This window comes from Macaca nemestrina, chromosome 5 (genome assembly GCF_043159975.1).
Source record: "Macaca nemestrina isolate mMacNem1 chromosome 5, mMacNem.hap1, whole genome shotgun sequence".
Classification (NCBI taxonomy): Eukaryota; Metazoa; Chordata; class Mammalia; order Primates; family Cercopithecidae; genus Macaca; species Macaca nemestrina.
Window position 1 is genome coordinate 35,679,431 of NC_092129.1, and position 15,106 is coordinate 35,694,536.

Sequence of the window (15,106 nt, forward strand, 5' to 3'; positions counted from 1 at the left end):
CCATGACTCTTCAATATGGATGAACTTCCCAATCAGTCTATAACATTTTTTTAACATTTTTAAAAATGGTCCACATTTCATAGGATCATTGATACTGACGTATCTGATGTAGGCAGAAAAAATAATTTTTTTCACTAGCACGTTGGCTCTAATGTGCAAGTTCTTCTTTGACCACATACCACAGTTTAACTTCTCTCAGGCTCTAAACCAGAATAATGTATACAACTACACATGCGTCACCTGCAAAATTTCTTCCCTACCAGACATCTTAGCAAGATTAGACTCACATGTTCAATTACATTAAAAACAATTACATTTTTAAGATGTAATGTTGAAAAGTACTGTAGATTTATGGGACTCTAGGAAAGAAAGACACTGCATGACCTCAGATTTTTACAGGGGGTATGGAGAGAAAGTGGGAGCAGGTACAGAAGGAGGAAAATGGATAAAGAATAAAAGAGTGGTGGCTGAGAATCTCTAATCAAAAAGTTACTGTTTTCAACCAAAGAAGCATCTAAAAAGTATCAGGATAAAACTCTTAAATCCTTTTTGTTTGCTTTTAATTAACTACAAAAGTCAAAAGCACCACTTTTTAAATTACACAATCAGACCAGTATAGTAATCCAGCAGGTACATTAAACCGTATTATTTTTATTCTACTTTATGTCTAAGAAATATGTGCTGAATTCCTGCTTTACACCAGACACTGGTCTAGGCCCTAAGGACCTAGGGAAAGTTCTTGCCCACAAGAGTCTACTGGACATTTACAGTCTAGCAGGGAAGTCAGACACATAAACAAATCATTACACCTTATGTGATAAGGGCTGTAAGACAGGTACAAGAAGGGCACAAAGGAAATGGTCACCTCCTTTCGGTGGTCAAGGAAAGCTTTATAAAGATTACAATTATAGGATCATTCTTGTCTCACACTTTGAATGAGCAGATGCTACCACTAGGTCATAATGACACCCACTTTGCCTTAGGGATTAAAGAAATAAAACAAAAGCACCTACCACAAATTCCACTACATACAAAGCAGAAACAACAATCTTGCTAGCAGCTGTATAATACTGTAGATATGACTGAGCAAAATGGAATTTGTAGAGAATCAAAGTAGTTCAGAGCTAAAAAGGATCTCAATGTTCATGTACCTCTACCACTTGCCTTTAATTAGATGGGAAATCTAAGGCCCAGAAGTCAGATTATTTACATAGCAAATCAGTAGCAAGATCTCACCAGGCTAGATGTCAGATTCTTACCAATAATCCCAATGCCTTTTCCTGTAGCAAACTGTCCTGCCTGGATGAGAAGGGGAGACACACTGTTAAGGAGAGAAAAAAGAATAGAGACCCTTCATTGTTGTCCAAGGGCCAGAAGAAACAAAACAGCCCTGAGACTAGGAATTCCAAGAGACCTACAATGCTCCCCAGCTCTGCTCCAACTTCTGTACCCAAGAAAAATGCTATAACCTCCCTCCTCCCCCAAAATTGTAAGTCTCCAAAAATAAAAGGGCAACTGACAAGAAATATCTACCCTTCTTAACCTTAAGGAACATCAAACATAGTCAAATAGCTTAGATATATTCCCATGTTGCCATTTAGCTACATGTATAAAATAAAAGTAGCAGCTGCTAACCTACCTATATAATGGGATTGAAAGGATCAAAAACGAACCATAATAGCTACTGGTAAAGTGCAAAACACTAAATGAATGCAATTTACTGTTAAACACAGAATTTCCATGGTCAAAAGATTCATCTACGCCTTTTCCCCTAAAAGTGGTGGAAGGTATCATTATGGTTTAACTTCATTTTTAAAAAGTAAACATTAATGTATAATAATTTCCCACCAATCCAATGTATCTATTTCTTTCTCAACTTGTAGAAAGAAAATTATATCCCCACCCCAACCCACCCCCTATAATTTCCCTTCTTTCTTTTCTCTCCTTTACTTTAAGACAGCCACCACCATTCCAAGAGGCTCTGCTAGAACCATATAAACATCAAACGTGTAAACACAAAGCTTTCATCAAAAAACACGTTGTATAAAATTGAATGCTGCTTCTACCAGGGCAAGCTGGGGAAACGTTAAGGTGTATGTAATAAGCAAGGCACAGCTACAAACCCAGAGTGTGCTGGGGAGGTACAGCCCCAGTCTGGGGCCCTCTCCTCACTTCACCTGTCTCGCTATCCTCCTTCTGCCTGATATATGATCTGCAATGGTGTGGCCACTTGTTGAGAACCCAGTGTACTTCCCATCCTTCATAACTTTATTAGCTCTCCATAATTTGAGACTACAGCTCTGTAGCTTCACTTTCAAAACCTAATTCTCTAAACTTGAATTAGAAAATCCTAACCACAAGTGCCAAGATGTTCTCAATCCACAACCATACCTACTCAAAACAATAAATAAAAAATATCTAATATCAAGCCATTATACTCACCATTACCTCTGCCCAGGAAATCTTGATTTTAATACTGTACTTCTGGGTTTTGTAAAGATCCATTCATTCCATGAGGAATTGCTTTGAGCTTGCTGATAGCTGCTGAGGATACAGACCTGTGTAAAATGTGGCTCTAGTGGTGTGACAGTAGGGTATTTAAATAGCTAACTGCAAAGAGAATAAGAGCTATGATGGAAGCATAAACAATTTAACAGTTAACAGACTTGATGAAGAAAGAATGCTTCCCGAGGTGACACTTGACCTGACCTTGAAGGATAAGAAGGAGCTTACTGGGCTTATTATAAGTGGGTAGAAGCACACTCCTCACCGTGGGAACAGTAAGTGAAGAACACAGAATCGTGAAAGATAAATGTGTTGTAGAGAACAGTGAGAACTTCAACAGCCTGGAACACAGGGTGGGGAGTGGAGGAGACAGGACAAGGGAAGCAACACCCAAATAATGCATGATCAATATGCTAAGCTCAGATGTTTTTACTCTATCCTGCAGGCAATTTTTTAAAAAGCTATTAACTTTGTATTTCTGGAAGATAACTTTGGCAGCCATGTGAGACCAATTGACACAATGAAAGGAAACTGACTGGCCGGGCGTGGTGGCTCATGCCTATAACCCCAGCACTTTGGGAGGCTGAGGTGGGTGGACCACTTCAGGTCAAAAGTTTGAGACCAGCCTGGCCAACATAGCGAAACTCCATCTCTCCTAAAAATACAAATTATTAGCCAGACATGGTGGCACACACCTGTAATCCCAGCTACTTGGGAGGCTGAGACATGAGAATTGCTTGAACCCAGGAGGCGGCAGCTGCAGTGAGCCAAGATCGTGCCACTGCACTACAGCCTGGGTGACGGAGCGGCTATCAAAAAAAAAAAAAAGGAAACTCGTTAAGATGATGCTCCAGGGATCCAGGAGACTAAGATAGAAGCAATAAGAATGCAAATGAAGAGATGGTGTCAATAAATATTTAATGGGTAAAATGAATGGGACTTGATAATTAACTGGATGGTGGGAGTAACGAAAAATAAAGCTCCCAGGTTCCTGAGAGTCAACGGTTAGATGGTGGTACCATGAAGTTAGAAAGAGACTTCCAAACAAAGTAAAAATCAGAAAGAAAGGAAGCAAAAGCTTCCACTTTGAATGCATCTGGGCTGAAAATGTGTGACATCCAGGTGGAAATCCGAATATGGTTGAAGGTGTGTGTCTGAATGACAGAGCCTGGGTTTCCAGACTGAGATGTGGAATTGCTCAGCCAATCAGCATTATCAGAGGTAGATGAAACTGTAGAGAAAGCAAACAGTAGGATAAATGCTCACCAAAAATCCCCAGGCAGAGAGACCAAAGAACCTATCAAGAAGGCTAAAAGGCACTAAGAGAAAGAAAACCAAGAAAGTACTGACAAGAAAGAAGAGTCTAACAGGGAGGCATGGTCAACAGGGGCAAGGGCAGATTGCTTCAGGGAACAATAAGGGTTAAAAGGGTCACAAGATTGCTGCTAACCTCAAAGAGCAAGTTCAGTGGCTAGGAGAAGAAAAAGCTAATGGCTACAGATAAAATATCAGAAGAGGGGAGGGAAAGAGATAAGTGAAAATTAATATCTGAAGTTTAGCAATGAGAAAAGGTCAAGTAATAACTACAAAGAGTCTAAGATTGAGGGGAGATGTACGTTTAGGCTGTTTTTGTTTGGTGCAGTCTTTCGGTGGGAGAGAGAGAGAGAGGAGAGGTTGAAGACACAAAGGAGAAACAAAGGAAAATGAATGGCATGTAGTTCAAAAAAGATGGAGGAAAAGGATCAAAACCACAGAGAAGAGTTTAACCTTCAATAGCAGGAGGAACATCCTGACCCCACAGGCCAAAAAGAACAGTAATGGGAGATAGACATGGGCTCGGAGAGGAAGGGGTTTAAGGAAGCTAACAACTTTGGAGCATTTTGTTAAATAAAATTTACAGGAGGCCATTGTTTTGGACTAGCCTCCTGCACTAGGCTCCAGCAGACCATATCACACCAGAATGGAGCCAGGTAATCAAACTAAACTCTGAAACGGGGCAGTTTTTTAAAAAGGAAGAAAGAAATTCACAACCACCAATCCAAAGGGGAAGGCATAAGGAAGTCCCCTCTGTTTTAACGCTATAAGAAAAGTCACTTTGAAACAACCAACATGCGTTTGTTCTCTGTTTCTGCTTCCCTCAGCTCTTTTCTGTCTATAAAAGCAACTTCCTCTGTTCAGCTTATCGGACATTCGTTCTATTTTATAGAATGAGGTGTTGCTCCAGTCTTGAATGGCAAATAAAAACCAATTAAAATCTTTAAACTAAATTTGCTGTAATTTTAACAATGTAAAGGAAAAAAACTAAGGAGAAAGGGGGAAATTTTGGAGAAAATATGGTCAATCACCCAGAATATATTCAATGATAATTCTCCTAGCATTTATATAAACATATGGCTTAAAACAGTTTAGGCCGAACAATTTTCAATATGAGAAGTAATTGGTGTTTGAAACTCTTCTTATATAGTAACTTGATTTGTAAATCAATATCTATTAAGTAAGTTACCCAGGAGAATAATCAAATGAGTGCCAATCTCCTTATCAGTACAGAGGCAGAAAAGTTGTTAAAAATAATTCACTGAAATTGCAAAGTTTGGAGAAGGGTATTTTGTTTTCATCATAGTGTGTGCGAAGGGCTTGACTAAATTTATTTCATTAGATACAATACCTACAACTGTAGCTCCTATTCTCAAACTGTGAAGCCTGTGTCTCAATAAAATGCCAGTTTAAAAGACAAGATAATGAAGACCACCATCACCACCAGAACTCCATAAGAATATGTGAAAGGTTATAAAACAAAACTCCTTTTATAGGGTTGAATCCTTTCCAGGGTGGGCCTTTAAGACATTCTGACAGTGCACACAAATACTATCTCTGGAACAAAACCAAAAAGGCACAGCTGCAAGACATCTTCCACTGAAGTTGTAACTGACTCAATAGCAGTTCTTCCTTTGAGCAAGAGAGTCTATAAAAGCCAGAAGCAGAGCTATTTTCCCCTACAAACTGTTTAGTGGAACTGTCTTCTACTGATCCAAATTGTAGCTTTATTAAAAAGCTAAAATAGCATGTCCATTTAAATTGGTAAAAGAAAATATAAATAAAATTTGAAGATAAAAAGCATATGTGGTTTTCATTATGCAAAATCCCCAACTGAACCAAAATTGTGCTAAAATATATAAAGCTATACATTTTTAAAATTATAACTTATCACCATCACCAGCAGGAAATTTGAATTTATTATAACATAATTATTTTTTCAAACTACTAAGGAATAATGGTGATTTTAAAAGTTTAGATGATTAGCATTCATATTCAGAACACTGATTTATTTTGAGCTTTATTTCATTTAAACTTATATCTGGATATTTATGACAGCTAAGAATAAAAAAAAAAAAACCAAAGGCATTTTTAAGTCAATTAGGAATAACTCCGACACAAGAAACACAATTTAAGTAATCAAATCAATGCTTTATTTTGTGATGCTTTCAATACTGTAGTTTTGACTATGTTTCTATAGCAACACCAACAAATACTTCTTCTGCAGCCAAGATGAAAACCAATAACCACTTCTCCAGTTTATTTCTATTGTGGCTTCCAACAACAACAACAAAAAAATCAGCCTTTCCAAACCTCATTCCATAAACTTCAAAACCTAAGGCTTAACTATATAACAGTTGCAGTTAACCACAAGTGTCAGATATTCTCCAAGTCTTTGGAAGGGAAGTTAATGACAAAGAGGGTATAATTCTATTACCTTTTTGACAACAATTCATTCAGAATAACAAACAAAAAAACAATAGGGGGAAATAAAGTAATGACCAACAAACGACTTATTTGGAACATTATCTAAATTCTAGAGAAACGGAACACTGAAAACTTTGTGTAAAAACGTAAAGCACTCAATATTCCAAGAAATATGCAACATTCTCTGCAGAAGTTTCAGACTTGCTTTCAAAAACCATTTTTTGTTGGAGTCACTGTCTTGAAGAAAATATTTTACTAATAATAAAAGACCTACCTACCTGGTGAGAAAACTTTCTGCTAAATGCTTTACAAACATATTTATGCTTCAAAATATCTCTGTAAGGCACATATTATCAAGTTCATTCTGTAGTCAAAGAAAATGAGGCTCAGAGAAATTACATAACTTCCCTTAATAAGCATAAAATGCAAAAATCATACAGTGGTTAATCAACAGTCCTGGAGTTCGACAAACCTAAATTTGATTCTGGCTCAACCGCCTAACAACCATGTGTAAATCCAATTCTAGTTTATGTGAGATACATTCTTGACATCACACCATGATGCTTATATAGCCTGAACTACAAAAAGCAGCCTTTAGGTAAACAGCCTCACCTTCCAGTGTCTCACATTTGCCCACAAGACTTTACTATCATCATCAGGACTTTATTCAACTGTTTCCACTCTAGTACCATAAAGTTCTCAAAAAGATTTCATAAGAGAAACCAGGAACAGCAAATGAAATTTGCAGATGTTTCTACCTTCCAAATACATATATATGTATCAACAGAGGCTTGCCTGGCATTTAATGTTACTGGCTAGATATATCAGTATATGCCTTTCTTCGAACAGGAAGAACTACAGTAATGTGTCAAGGAGGCTCACGCCTGTAATCCCAGCACTTTGGGAGGCCGAGGCGGGCGGATCACAAGGTCAGGAGATGGAGACCACGGTGAAACCCCGTCTCTACTAAAAATACAAAAAATTAGCCGGGCGCGGTTGTGGGCGCCTGTAGTCCCAGCTACTCGGGAGGCTGAGGCAGGAGAATGGCGTGAACCCGGGAGGCGGAGCTTGCAGTGAGCCGAGATCGCGCCACTGCACTCCAGCCTGGGCTGGGCGACAGAGCGAGACTCCGTCTCAAAAAAAAAAAAAAAAAGAGAAATGTATCCTTAAGGTGATTTCATCCTTATGCAAGCATCATAGAATGTACTTACAACGTACATGGCATAGCCTACTACACATCTCGGCTAGATGGCATAGTCTATTACTTCTAGGCTACAAACTGGTACGGCATGTTACTATATACTTGTACACTACTATACTTTTTTTTTTTTGAGACAATCTTGAGTTCACCTGAAAGTTCACCCAGGCTGCAGTGCAGTGGTGTGATCATGGCTCTCTGCCTCAACCTCCCAGGCTCCAGTGATCCTCCCACCTCAACCTCCCAAGTAGCTGGGACTACAGGCACACACCACCTGCTCTGCTGATTTTTTTATTTTTTTGTAGAGATGGGATTGCACCATGTTTTGCAGACTGGTCTCAAGTTTCTGGGCTCAAGCAATCCTCCTGCCTAGACCTCTCAAAGTGCAGGGATTACTGGCATGGGATACCATGTCCAGCCTGACTATAGACTTTATAAACACTGTACACTTAGGCCACATTACATTTTTTTAAATATTTTTATTTGATGAATTAACCTTAGCTTACTGTCTTTTTACTTTATAAACTTGCATTTTTAAAGCTTTTTTTACTCTTGTAACACTTAGCTTAAAATGCAAATATATTGTACAGCTTTACAAAAATATCCTTTCGTTTAATCCCTATTCTATAAGCTTTTTTCTATTTTTAAACTTTTTTGTTAAAAACTAAGATAAAAACACACATACTAGCATAGGTCCCTACAGGGTCAGAATCATCACTATCACTGTCTTCTACCTCCATATCTGGTGCTACTAGAAGGTCGGCAGGGGCAATAACATGGAGCTATCATCTCCCATGATAACAATGCCTTCTTCTTAAACACCTCCTGAAGGACATGCCTGAATCTATTTCACAGTTAAAGTTTGTTTTGTGTAAGTGGAACAAGTATATTCTAAAATAGTGATAAAAAGTATAGTAAATACACAAACCAGTAAAATAATCATCTATCATTATCAAGTATTATGTACTGTACCTAATTGTATGTGCTAGATCTTTGTAAGATTGGCTGTACAGTAGGTTTGTTAACACCAACATCACCACAAACATGTGAGAGTAACGCATTGTGCTATGACATTACCATGGGAACAGTGTCACCAGATAATACGAATTCTTCACCTCCACTATAATCTTATGGGACCTCCATCCTGTATGTGGTCTGTTGTTGACCAAAATGTTGTTATGTATCACATGACTGTATTTGGGGAGATCAGAGAAGTCCAAATGAAAAGGTATCTCTATAAACTTGAGGTAACTGTAAATGCATTTTTTAAAAAGATGCCTAAAGGACTACCAACACATACATCAGGTTTCCCAGAACAGTTCTGGTTTCAAATATTCTGTCCCACTGTCTCCTTAAGAAAATACATACATTCTAGATCATACTTATCCTTTCTATTTTTTAACTGAAACAACATAATCACCAGATTTAGGGGCTTGGGACCAAGAGATTACTATTGGTTAGAAGGTGAATAGAAGAAACTCGAATAAAACTCTGAAAGGGAGACTGAATTGCCATTGGTAGGAAAAAGGGACAGGAACATTCAAGAGAGATGGGAACAGTCCTAAGGCAGGGTGAAGATGCAGACTGGACAACATGCCCTCAAAGATCTTGGTGATAGTGACAGGAGGCAGCCAAATGCCTAGACAGACAGGGGCAGGTCCCCAGTGAACCCTCACCTTCAAGCCAAAAAAACCAGCCTGAAAGCTGAAAGACCAGGACTGCTAGTCCTGAATGAAACGCACAACCCAGAGTGAGATCTTCTGTTCCTGTTTGCCCACCCTTTCCCAGCTGATTCTTTCTGAATAATGCTTTTTAACCAACTGAATGTAGTCTTTTCCAATCCTACCTATGACCGGCCTCTACCCCACTCTGAGCCCATAAAAGCCCCACACTCAGCCGCATTTCGGGGGGGCTTTCCACCTTCAAGTAGTAACACTACCCAGCATCTCCTCTCCACTGAAAGCTATTTTCCTCACTCAGTAAAGCTCCCTGCCTTGCTCACTCTTCGACTGTCAGTGTACCTCCTTCTTCTTGGGTACAGGACAAGAACTCAGGAACCAGTGTGTGGGACAAGACCTCGGGAACCAGTGCGTAAGCTAGATTCAACCTGGAAGGGCCAAGTGAAAGGGACATCTCCTACAGCAGGTAGCATGACCAAGTGAGGTCCAGATGGGACATCACAAGTTGAAGGTCCCTGGCTTGCAAAGTGACCAGGAAAAGAATCCTGTGTCATTGGGGAGTAAGAGTTGGTGAGCCGGGCAGCAAAATGACCACTGTCACTGGATCAGAATTATATACAAAGATAAATCAGAGGTAATGCTGAAATATGACAGCCAGAAAGACTACTGAGGGCTTTGAAGAACAGAAAAAGAACTTTGGGCTAAAGAATATAGGTGAGAAGCTCCTTGCAGATGTTTTTCTTTTGTTTTGCTTTTTTGGTAGCAGCATGGAGATTGGTAGCAGCTTGGAGATATACAAGTCACCCATTTTAGGTGTACGATTAAATGGTTTTGAGTATAGTCACAGAGTCGTACAACCAACACCACAAACAATTTTAGACCACATTTATCACCCAAAAAAGAAACCCTTTCTAACCCATTCTATGGGGCCTGATACAAAAGCCAAACAAAACCACCACAAGAAAAGAAAACTAAAGACCAACACCCTTATAAACATACAGGCAAAAATCCTTGGCAAAACACTGGCAAACCAAATCCAGCAGGATATTAAAGGATCTTATATCGTGGCCAAGTGGGATTTATTCCAGAAATACAAGAGTAGTGCAACAAAAGAAAATTAATCGATAAACCATATTAATAGAGATGAAGCAGGGAAACCCACATGATCACCTCAATAGACACAGAAAAAGCATTTGACAAAAGCCAGCATCCTTTTCACAGTAAAAATACTCAAAAAACTAGGAGTAACATTTCTCCAAGGAAGATATACAAGTGGCCAATCATAACATGAAAAGATATTAAATATCATTAGTCATTAGAAAATGGAAATCAAAATCACATTCAGATACCGCTTCAAACCCACTAGGATAGCAATGTTTAAAAAATAAAAAAGAAGTGTTGGTAAGGATTTGGAGAATTCGAATCCTTACCCATTGCTGGCAGGAATGTAAAATGGTGTAGCAGATTCAGAAGCTTCTAGGGAAAGTGAGGAGTGGGAAGTGACTACTTAAGAGGTACAGGACTTTTTTTCTGGAGAAGATAAAAATGTTCTGAGATAGTAGTAACGGTTGAACATTTCAAATGTAATAAAAACCGCTGAACTGTATATTTTAAAATGGGTAAAATAATAAATTTATGTTATATGATTTTGATCTCATTAAAGAAAAAAGAAACCTCATACTCCAGCTGTCACACCACATTATCCCCAGCAATCACTAATCTACTTTCTGTTTCTATAAATGTCCTGATCCTGGACATTTTACATAAATGGATTCTTATATGTGGCCTTTTGTGTCTGGTTTCTTTCACTTATGTTTTCAAGGGTCATACATGTTATAATATATCAGTACTTCCTTCATTTGTATGCCCCAATAATATTAAATACTATGGCTGCATCACAGGGTGTTTATCCGTTCATCAACTGATGGATATTTGGGTTGTGTCTGCCTTTTGGTCAGTATGAATAGCTGCTATGAAAATCCGTGTATAATTTATTGTGTGGTCATGTTTTCATTTCTGTTGAGCATATACTTAGGGGCAGAACTGCTGGATCAAATGATTATGTTAAGTTTTTGAGGACACACCAGACTACTTTCCAACATGACTGCACTTACATTCCCACCAGCAGTATACATGGGTTCCAATCTCCTGGGCCTACTGTGGCCAAGCAGGATGAACACTAAATATTGTTCTGAGGGTCAGGCATGGTGGCTCATGACTGTAATCCCAGCACTTTGGGAGGCTGAGGGAGATGGATCACTTGATTGCTGGAGTTCAAGACCAGGCTGCCCAACAGGGTGAAACCTCATCTCTACTAAAAATACAAAAATTAGCCAGGTGTGATGGCGTGCACCTGTAGTCCCAGCTACTCAGGAGGCTGAGGCAGGAGAATCACTTGAACCCGGGAGGCAGAGGTTGCAGTAAGCCGAGATCATGCCATGGAACTCTAGCCTGGACAACAGAGCAAGACTCTGTCGAATGAATGAATGAATGAATGAATGAATGAATGAATGAATGAATGTTGTTCTGAGAAGATAAACTTGGGAGCCTAAAATTGGGAAGAGTAGTCAGCAGAAACAGGAAGAATGCAGACAGAAAGGTAAATAGGCTCAGGTGGGCTAGGTGCAGTGGCTCACACCTATAATCCTAATACTCTGGGAGCCCTAAGCAGGAGGACTGCTTGAGCCCAGGGGTTCAACACCAGCCTGGGCAACATGGTGAGATCCCTATCTCTACAAAATATTTAAAAATTAGCTGAGTGTTGGTGGTGCATGCCTGTGGTCCCAGCTACTCAGGAGGCTGAGGTGGAAAAGTTGCTCGCACCCAGGAGGTGGAGGCTGCAGTGAGCCCTGACTGGGCTACTGCACTCCAGCTTGAGTGACAGAGGAAGACCCTGTCTCAAAAATAAATAAATAAAAATAGGCTCAGGTGGAAGTACCAGCCAAAATAACAACAACAACAAAAAAAAGAGTAGGTATTAAACATATTTAAGAGAAAATAATCCACGGGAGTTGAAGTCTAAATAGCAGATAAAGAATAACTAAAAAATAATGCCAAGATTCAAGGCGAGAAGACTAGAAGACTGTAAGATTCTGGAACTTTCAAGTACACTGAGTTTGAAGTGATGTGACACCTAAGTTCTTATAGAAGATTACAGAAATCAAGAGTAAAGATGATAATTTAGGGGTCACCCCAGAGGTATGAGAGATTAACCCTGATCCTATCATTTGTTACTAGTATTAATCTTAAAACTTGTTTCCAAACAAGTGACTATTCCTGAAAAGTTTTAGTAATACAAAAATACAGAAAAAGCACCCTAAAGCCAGACTTTCCTGAGGGGTGGCAGGGGAGACTACGGCAGGGCATCCAAAGGGGCTAGAAATATATAAAAGTCTGCATAACAAGAATAGCATCAAGGTGCTGTAAGAACTAAATGTGGTAGACCAAGTCTACCTTCTTAAGAAGGTACAGTCACCTCCATGTGTCTAATGAAAAAATATTTGGAGGGAAATCTCAGTGGCAAACTAATCAACAGGCAAGATAAGTGCTATGAATGAAGGAAAGGAGGCTGGGCAGGGTGACTCATGCCTGTAATCTCAGCAGTTTGGGAGGCCGAGGCGGGCGGATCACCTAAGGTCAGGAGTTCGAGACCAGCCTAGCCAACATGGTGAAACCCCATCTCTACTAAAAACACAAAAATAAGCTGGGCATGGTGGTGCATGCCTGTAGTCCCAGCTACTCAGGAGGCTGAGGTGGGAGAACTGCTTGAACCCAGGAGGCAGAGGTTGCAGTGAGCCAAGATCATGCCACTGCACTCCAGCCTGTGAGACAGTGAGACTCCATCTCAAAAACAAAAAAGAATGAAGGACAGGAAGCCCAATATCAGATCATTCATTGATCGTTCACTCATTCAGCAAATAACTATTGATAGCCCATTAAGTGCCAGACAATTGTGGACACACATGCGATAAATGCGTTAGGTACACACACCTAATACATACTCTTTTGAACAACCTCTATTCTCCCCAATTGACTCTCTACTTGCCTTTCTCCCCTATCAGGTTACAAGCTCCACAAGGCTGTATAATGTTTAAAATAAAATATAAGGTTGACAAATAGGTAGTCATAGCCTCTGCTCTCTCTCTCTCTCAAAGAGAAGTATGCCTTTATAATTTCAATTTTGAACACAGCTTGACTGACATATTATGGAATGGGCTGAGTAGAAAAAAGAAAAGAACAGCTGCTAAAAGAACTGTGAGAGAGTTGATATTTGGTGGGCAAGAAACTGGTTTAAGGGAGAGTGTTTGGGGTCTGCTCTATACTGTAATGAAGAATCAAAAAAGGTTAGTTGATGAAGAGAATTTTTCTTAAGTTTTGCTGTTATAACAAAACCTTTTCTTTTGCTTCTTTAGAGACTAAAAACTTAGTTTGTCAATTCTTTGTCAATGTTGGGATCTGTGTTTCTTTGGTTATCAAAATTAAAACTAGGCCCTGAGTGAGCTCATCTTTATGCAAGTTACAGTATCTGAATAGGGCAAGTGTCAGTGGAACGAAGTGGACAAATTCAAGAAATATTCAATTAGTAGAATGGTAAGAAGACACATGGCCAAAGACATTCGGGAATTAAGAGAGCAAGGGAAAGCTAAAGAAAGAATAACGAGAAATGGGACAGTAAAGCCATTCACTGAAATAGTTAACAAGGAAGGACTAGGCTCTTCTGGAGGGAAGATAATGAGTTCAATTTAGACCGGGTAACAACCACAAAAAGACATATAACTAATAAAAGACAATAGTGGATTGACCGGGCGCAGTGGCTCACACCCGTAATCCCTGCATTTTGGGAGGCCAAGATAGGCCGATCACCTGAGGTCAGGAGTTTGACACCAGCCCGGCTAAAATGGCGAAACCCTGCCTCAACTGAAAATACAAAAATTGGCTCAGTGTGGTGGTGTATGACTGCAGGTCCAGCTACTCAGGAGGCTGAGGCAAGAGAATCGCTGGAACCCGGGAGGCAGAGGTTGCAGTGAGCTGAGATCGCACCACTGCACTCCAGCCTGGGCAACAAAGCAAGACTCTGTCTCCAAAAAAAAAAAAAAAGCCAATAGTGGAAAGACAAAATGAAGTCAGAGGAAAAACATATCTAGAGGAAGGCTGTAAAAGAGAAAAAGAAACGAAGACTAGATGGGAGAAATACATAACACATAGCAGGATGGTAGCCAAATATATCAAGAATTAAATGTAAATCGTCTCAAGATACAAATTAAAAGGCAGAGATTGTCAGACTGGTTTAAAAAGGAAGAATCAATTCTAGTCTATGTACAAGAAACCTACTTTAAAGATAAAAATATAGGAAAAGAGAGATGGTATGAAGCAGCAAATTGTGATATACAGAATTAACTTTGATGGTAAAATAAAGAGATAGCCCTAAACGGCAAAACTGAAGTGCTCTGTTTAGTTCAAGAGTGAATGTCTGTAAAAGTCTAGACAAAGATCTCATAATAATACAAATGAGTATGGTTGGTATACTATACTGAGGACATATAATTAAATGTCCTAAAGGTGCCTGTAACTTTATTAATTATAGAGGTTGTTTTTTGGTTTTTTGTTGTTTTTTTTTTTTTTTGAGATGGAGTCTCACTCTGTCACCCAGGCTGGAGTGCAGTGGCAGGATTTTGGCTCACTGCAACCTCCGCCTCCCGGGTTCAAGAGATTCTCCTGCCTCAGCCCCCCAAGTAGCTGGGACTACAGGTGCCTGCCACCACGCTCGGCTAATTTTTTTTGTATTTTTAGTAGAGACAGAGTTTCACCATGTTAGCCAGGATAGTCTCAATCTCATGACCTCGTGATCCGCCAGCCTCAGCCTCCCAAAGTGCTGAGATTACAGGCATGAACCACCTACCAAACAATACAATCTTGGTTCAAGTCCATGACTTGGAAACATCAGTAGTTTTGAAGTTAAAACATGTCAGTTTTGTGGCTGTCA

General features: G+C 39.5%; 1 protein-coding gene across 27 annotated transcripts in view; it reads right to left on the minus strand.

Moving 5' to 3' along the window:
• Window positions 1-15,106, minus strand: part of LOC105465604 (erythrocyte membrane protein band 4.1 like 2) — a 227,147-nt gene that overhangs the window by 138,571 nt on the left and 73,470 nt on the right. Inside the window, exon 1 of one of the 27 annotated variants that reach the window (XM_011714117.2) lies at window positions 2,443-2,464. The exons of the other annotated variants lie outside the window; for them this stretch is intronic. The gene's annotated coding sequence lies outside the window, so the exon portion shown is untranslated. Of the gene's footprint in view, window positions 1-2,442; window positions 2,465-15,106 lie in introns of those variants that run through there. 27 annotated transcript variants of the gene reach the window in all.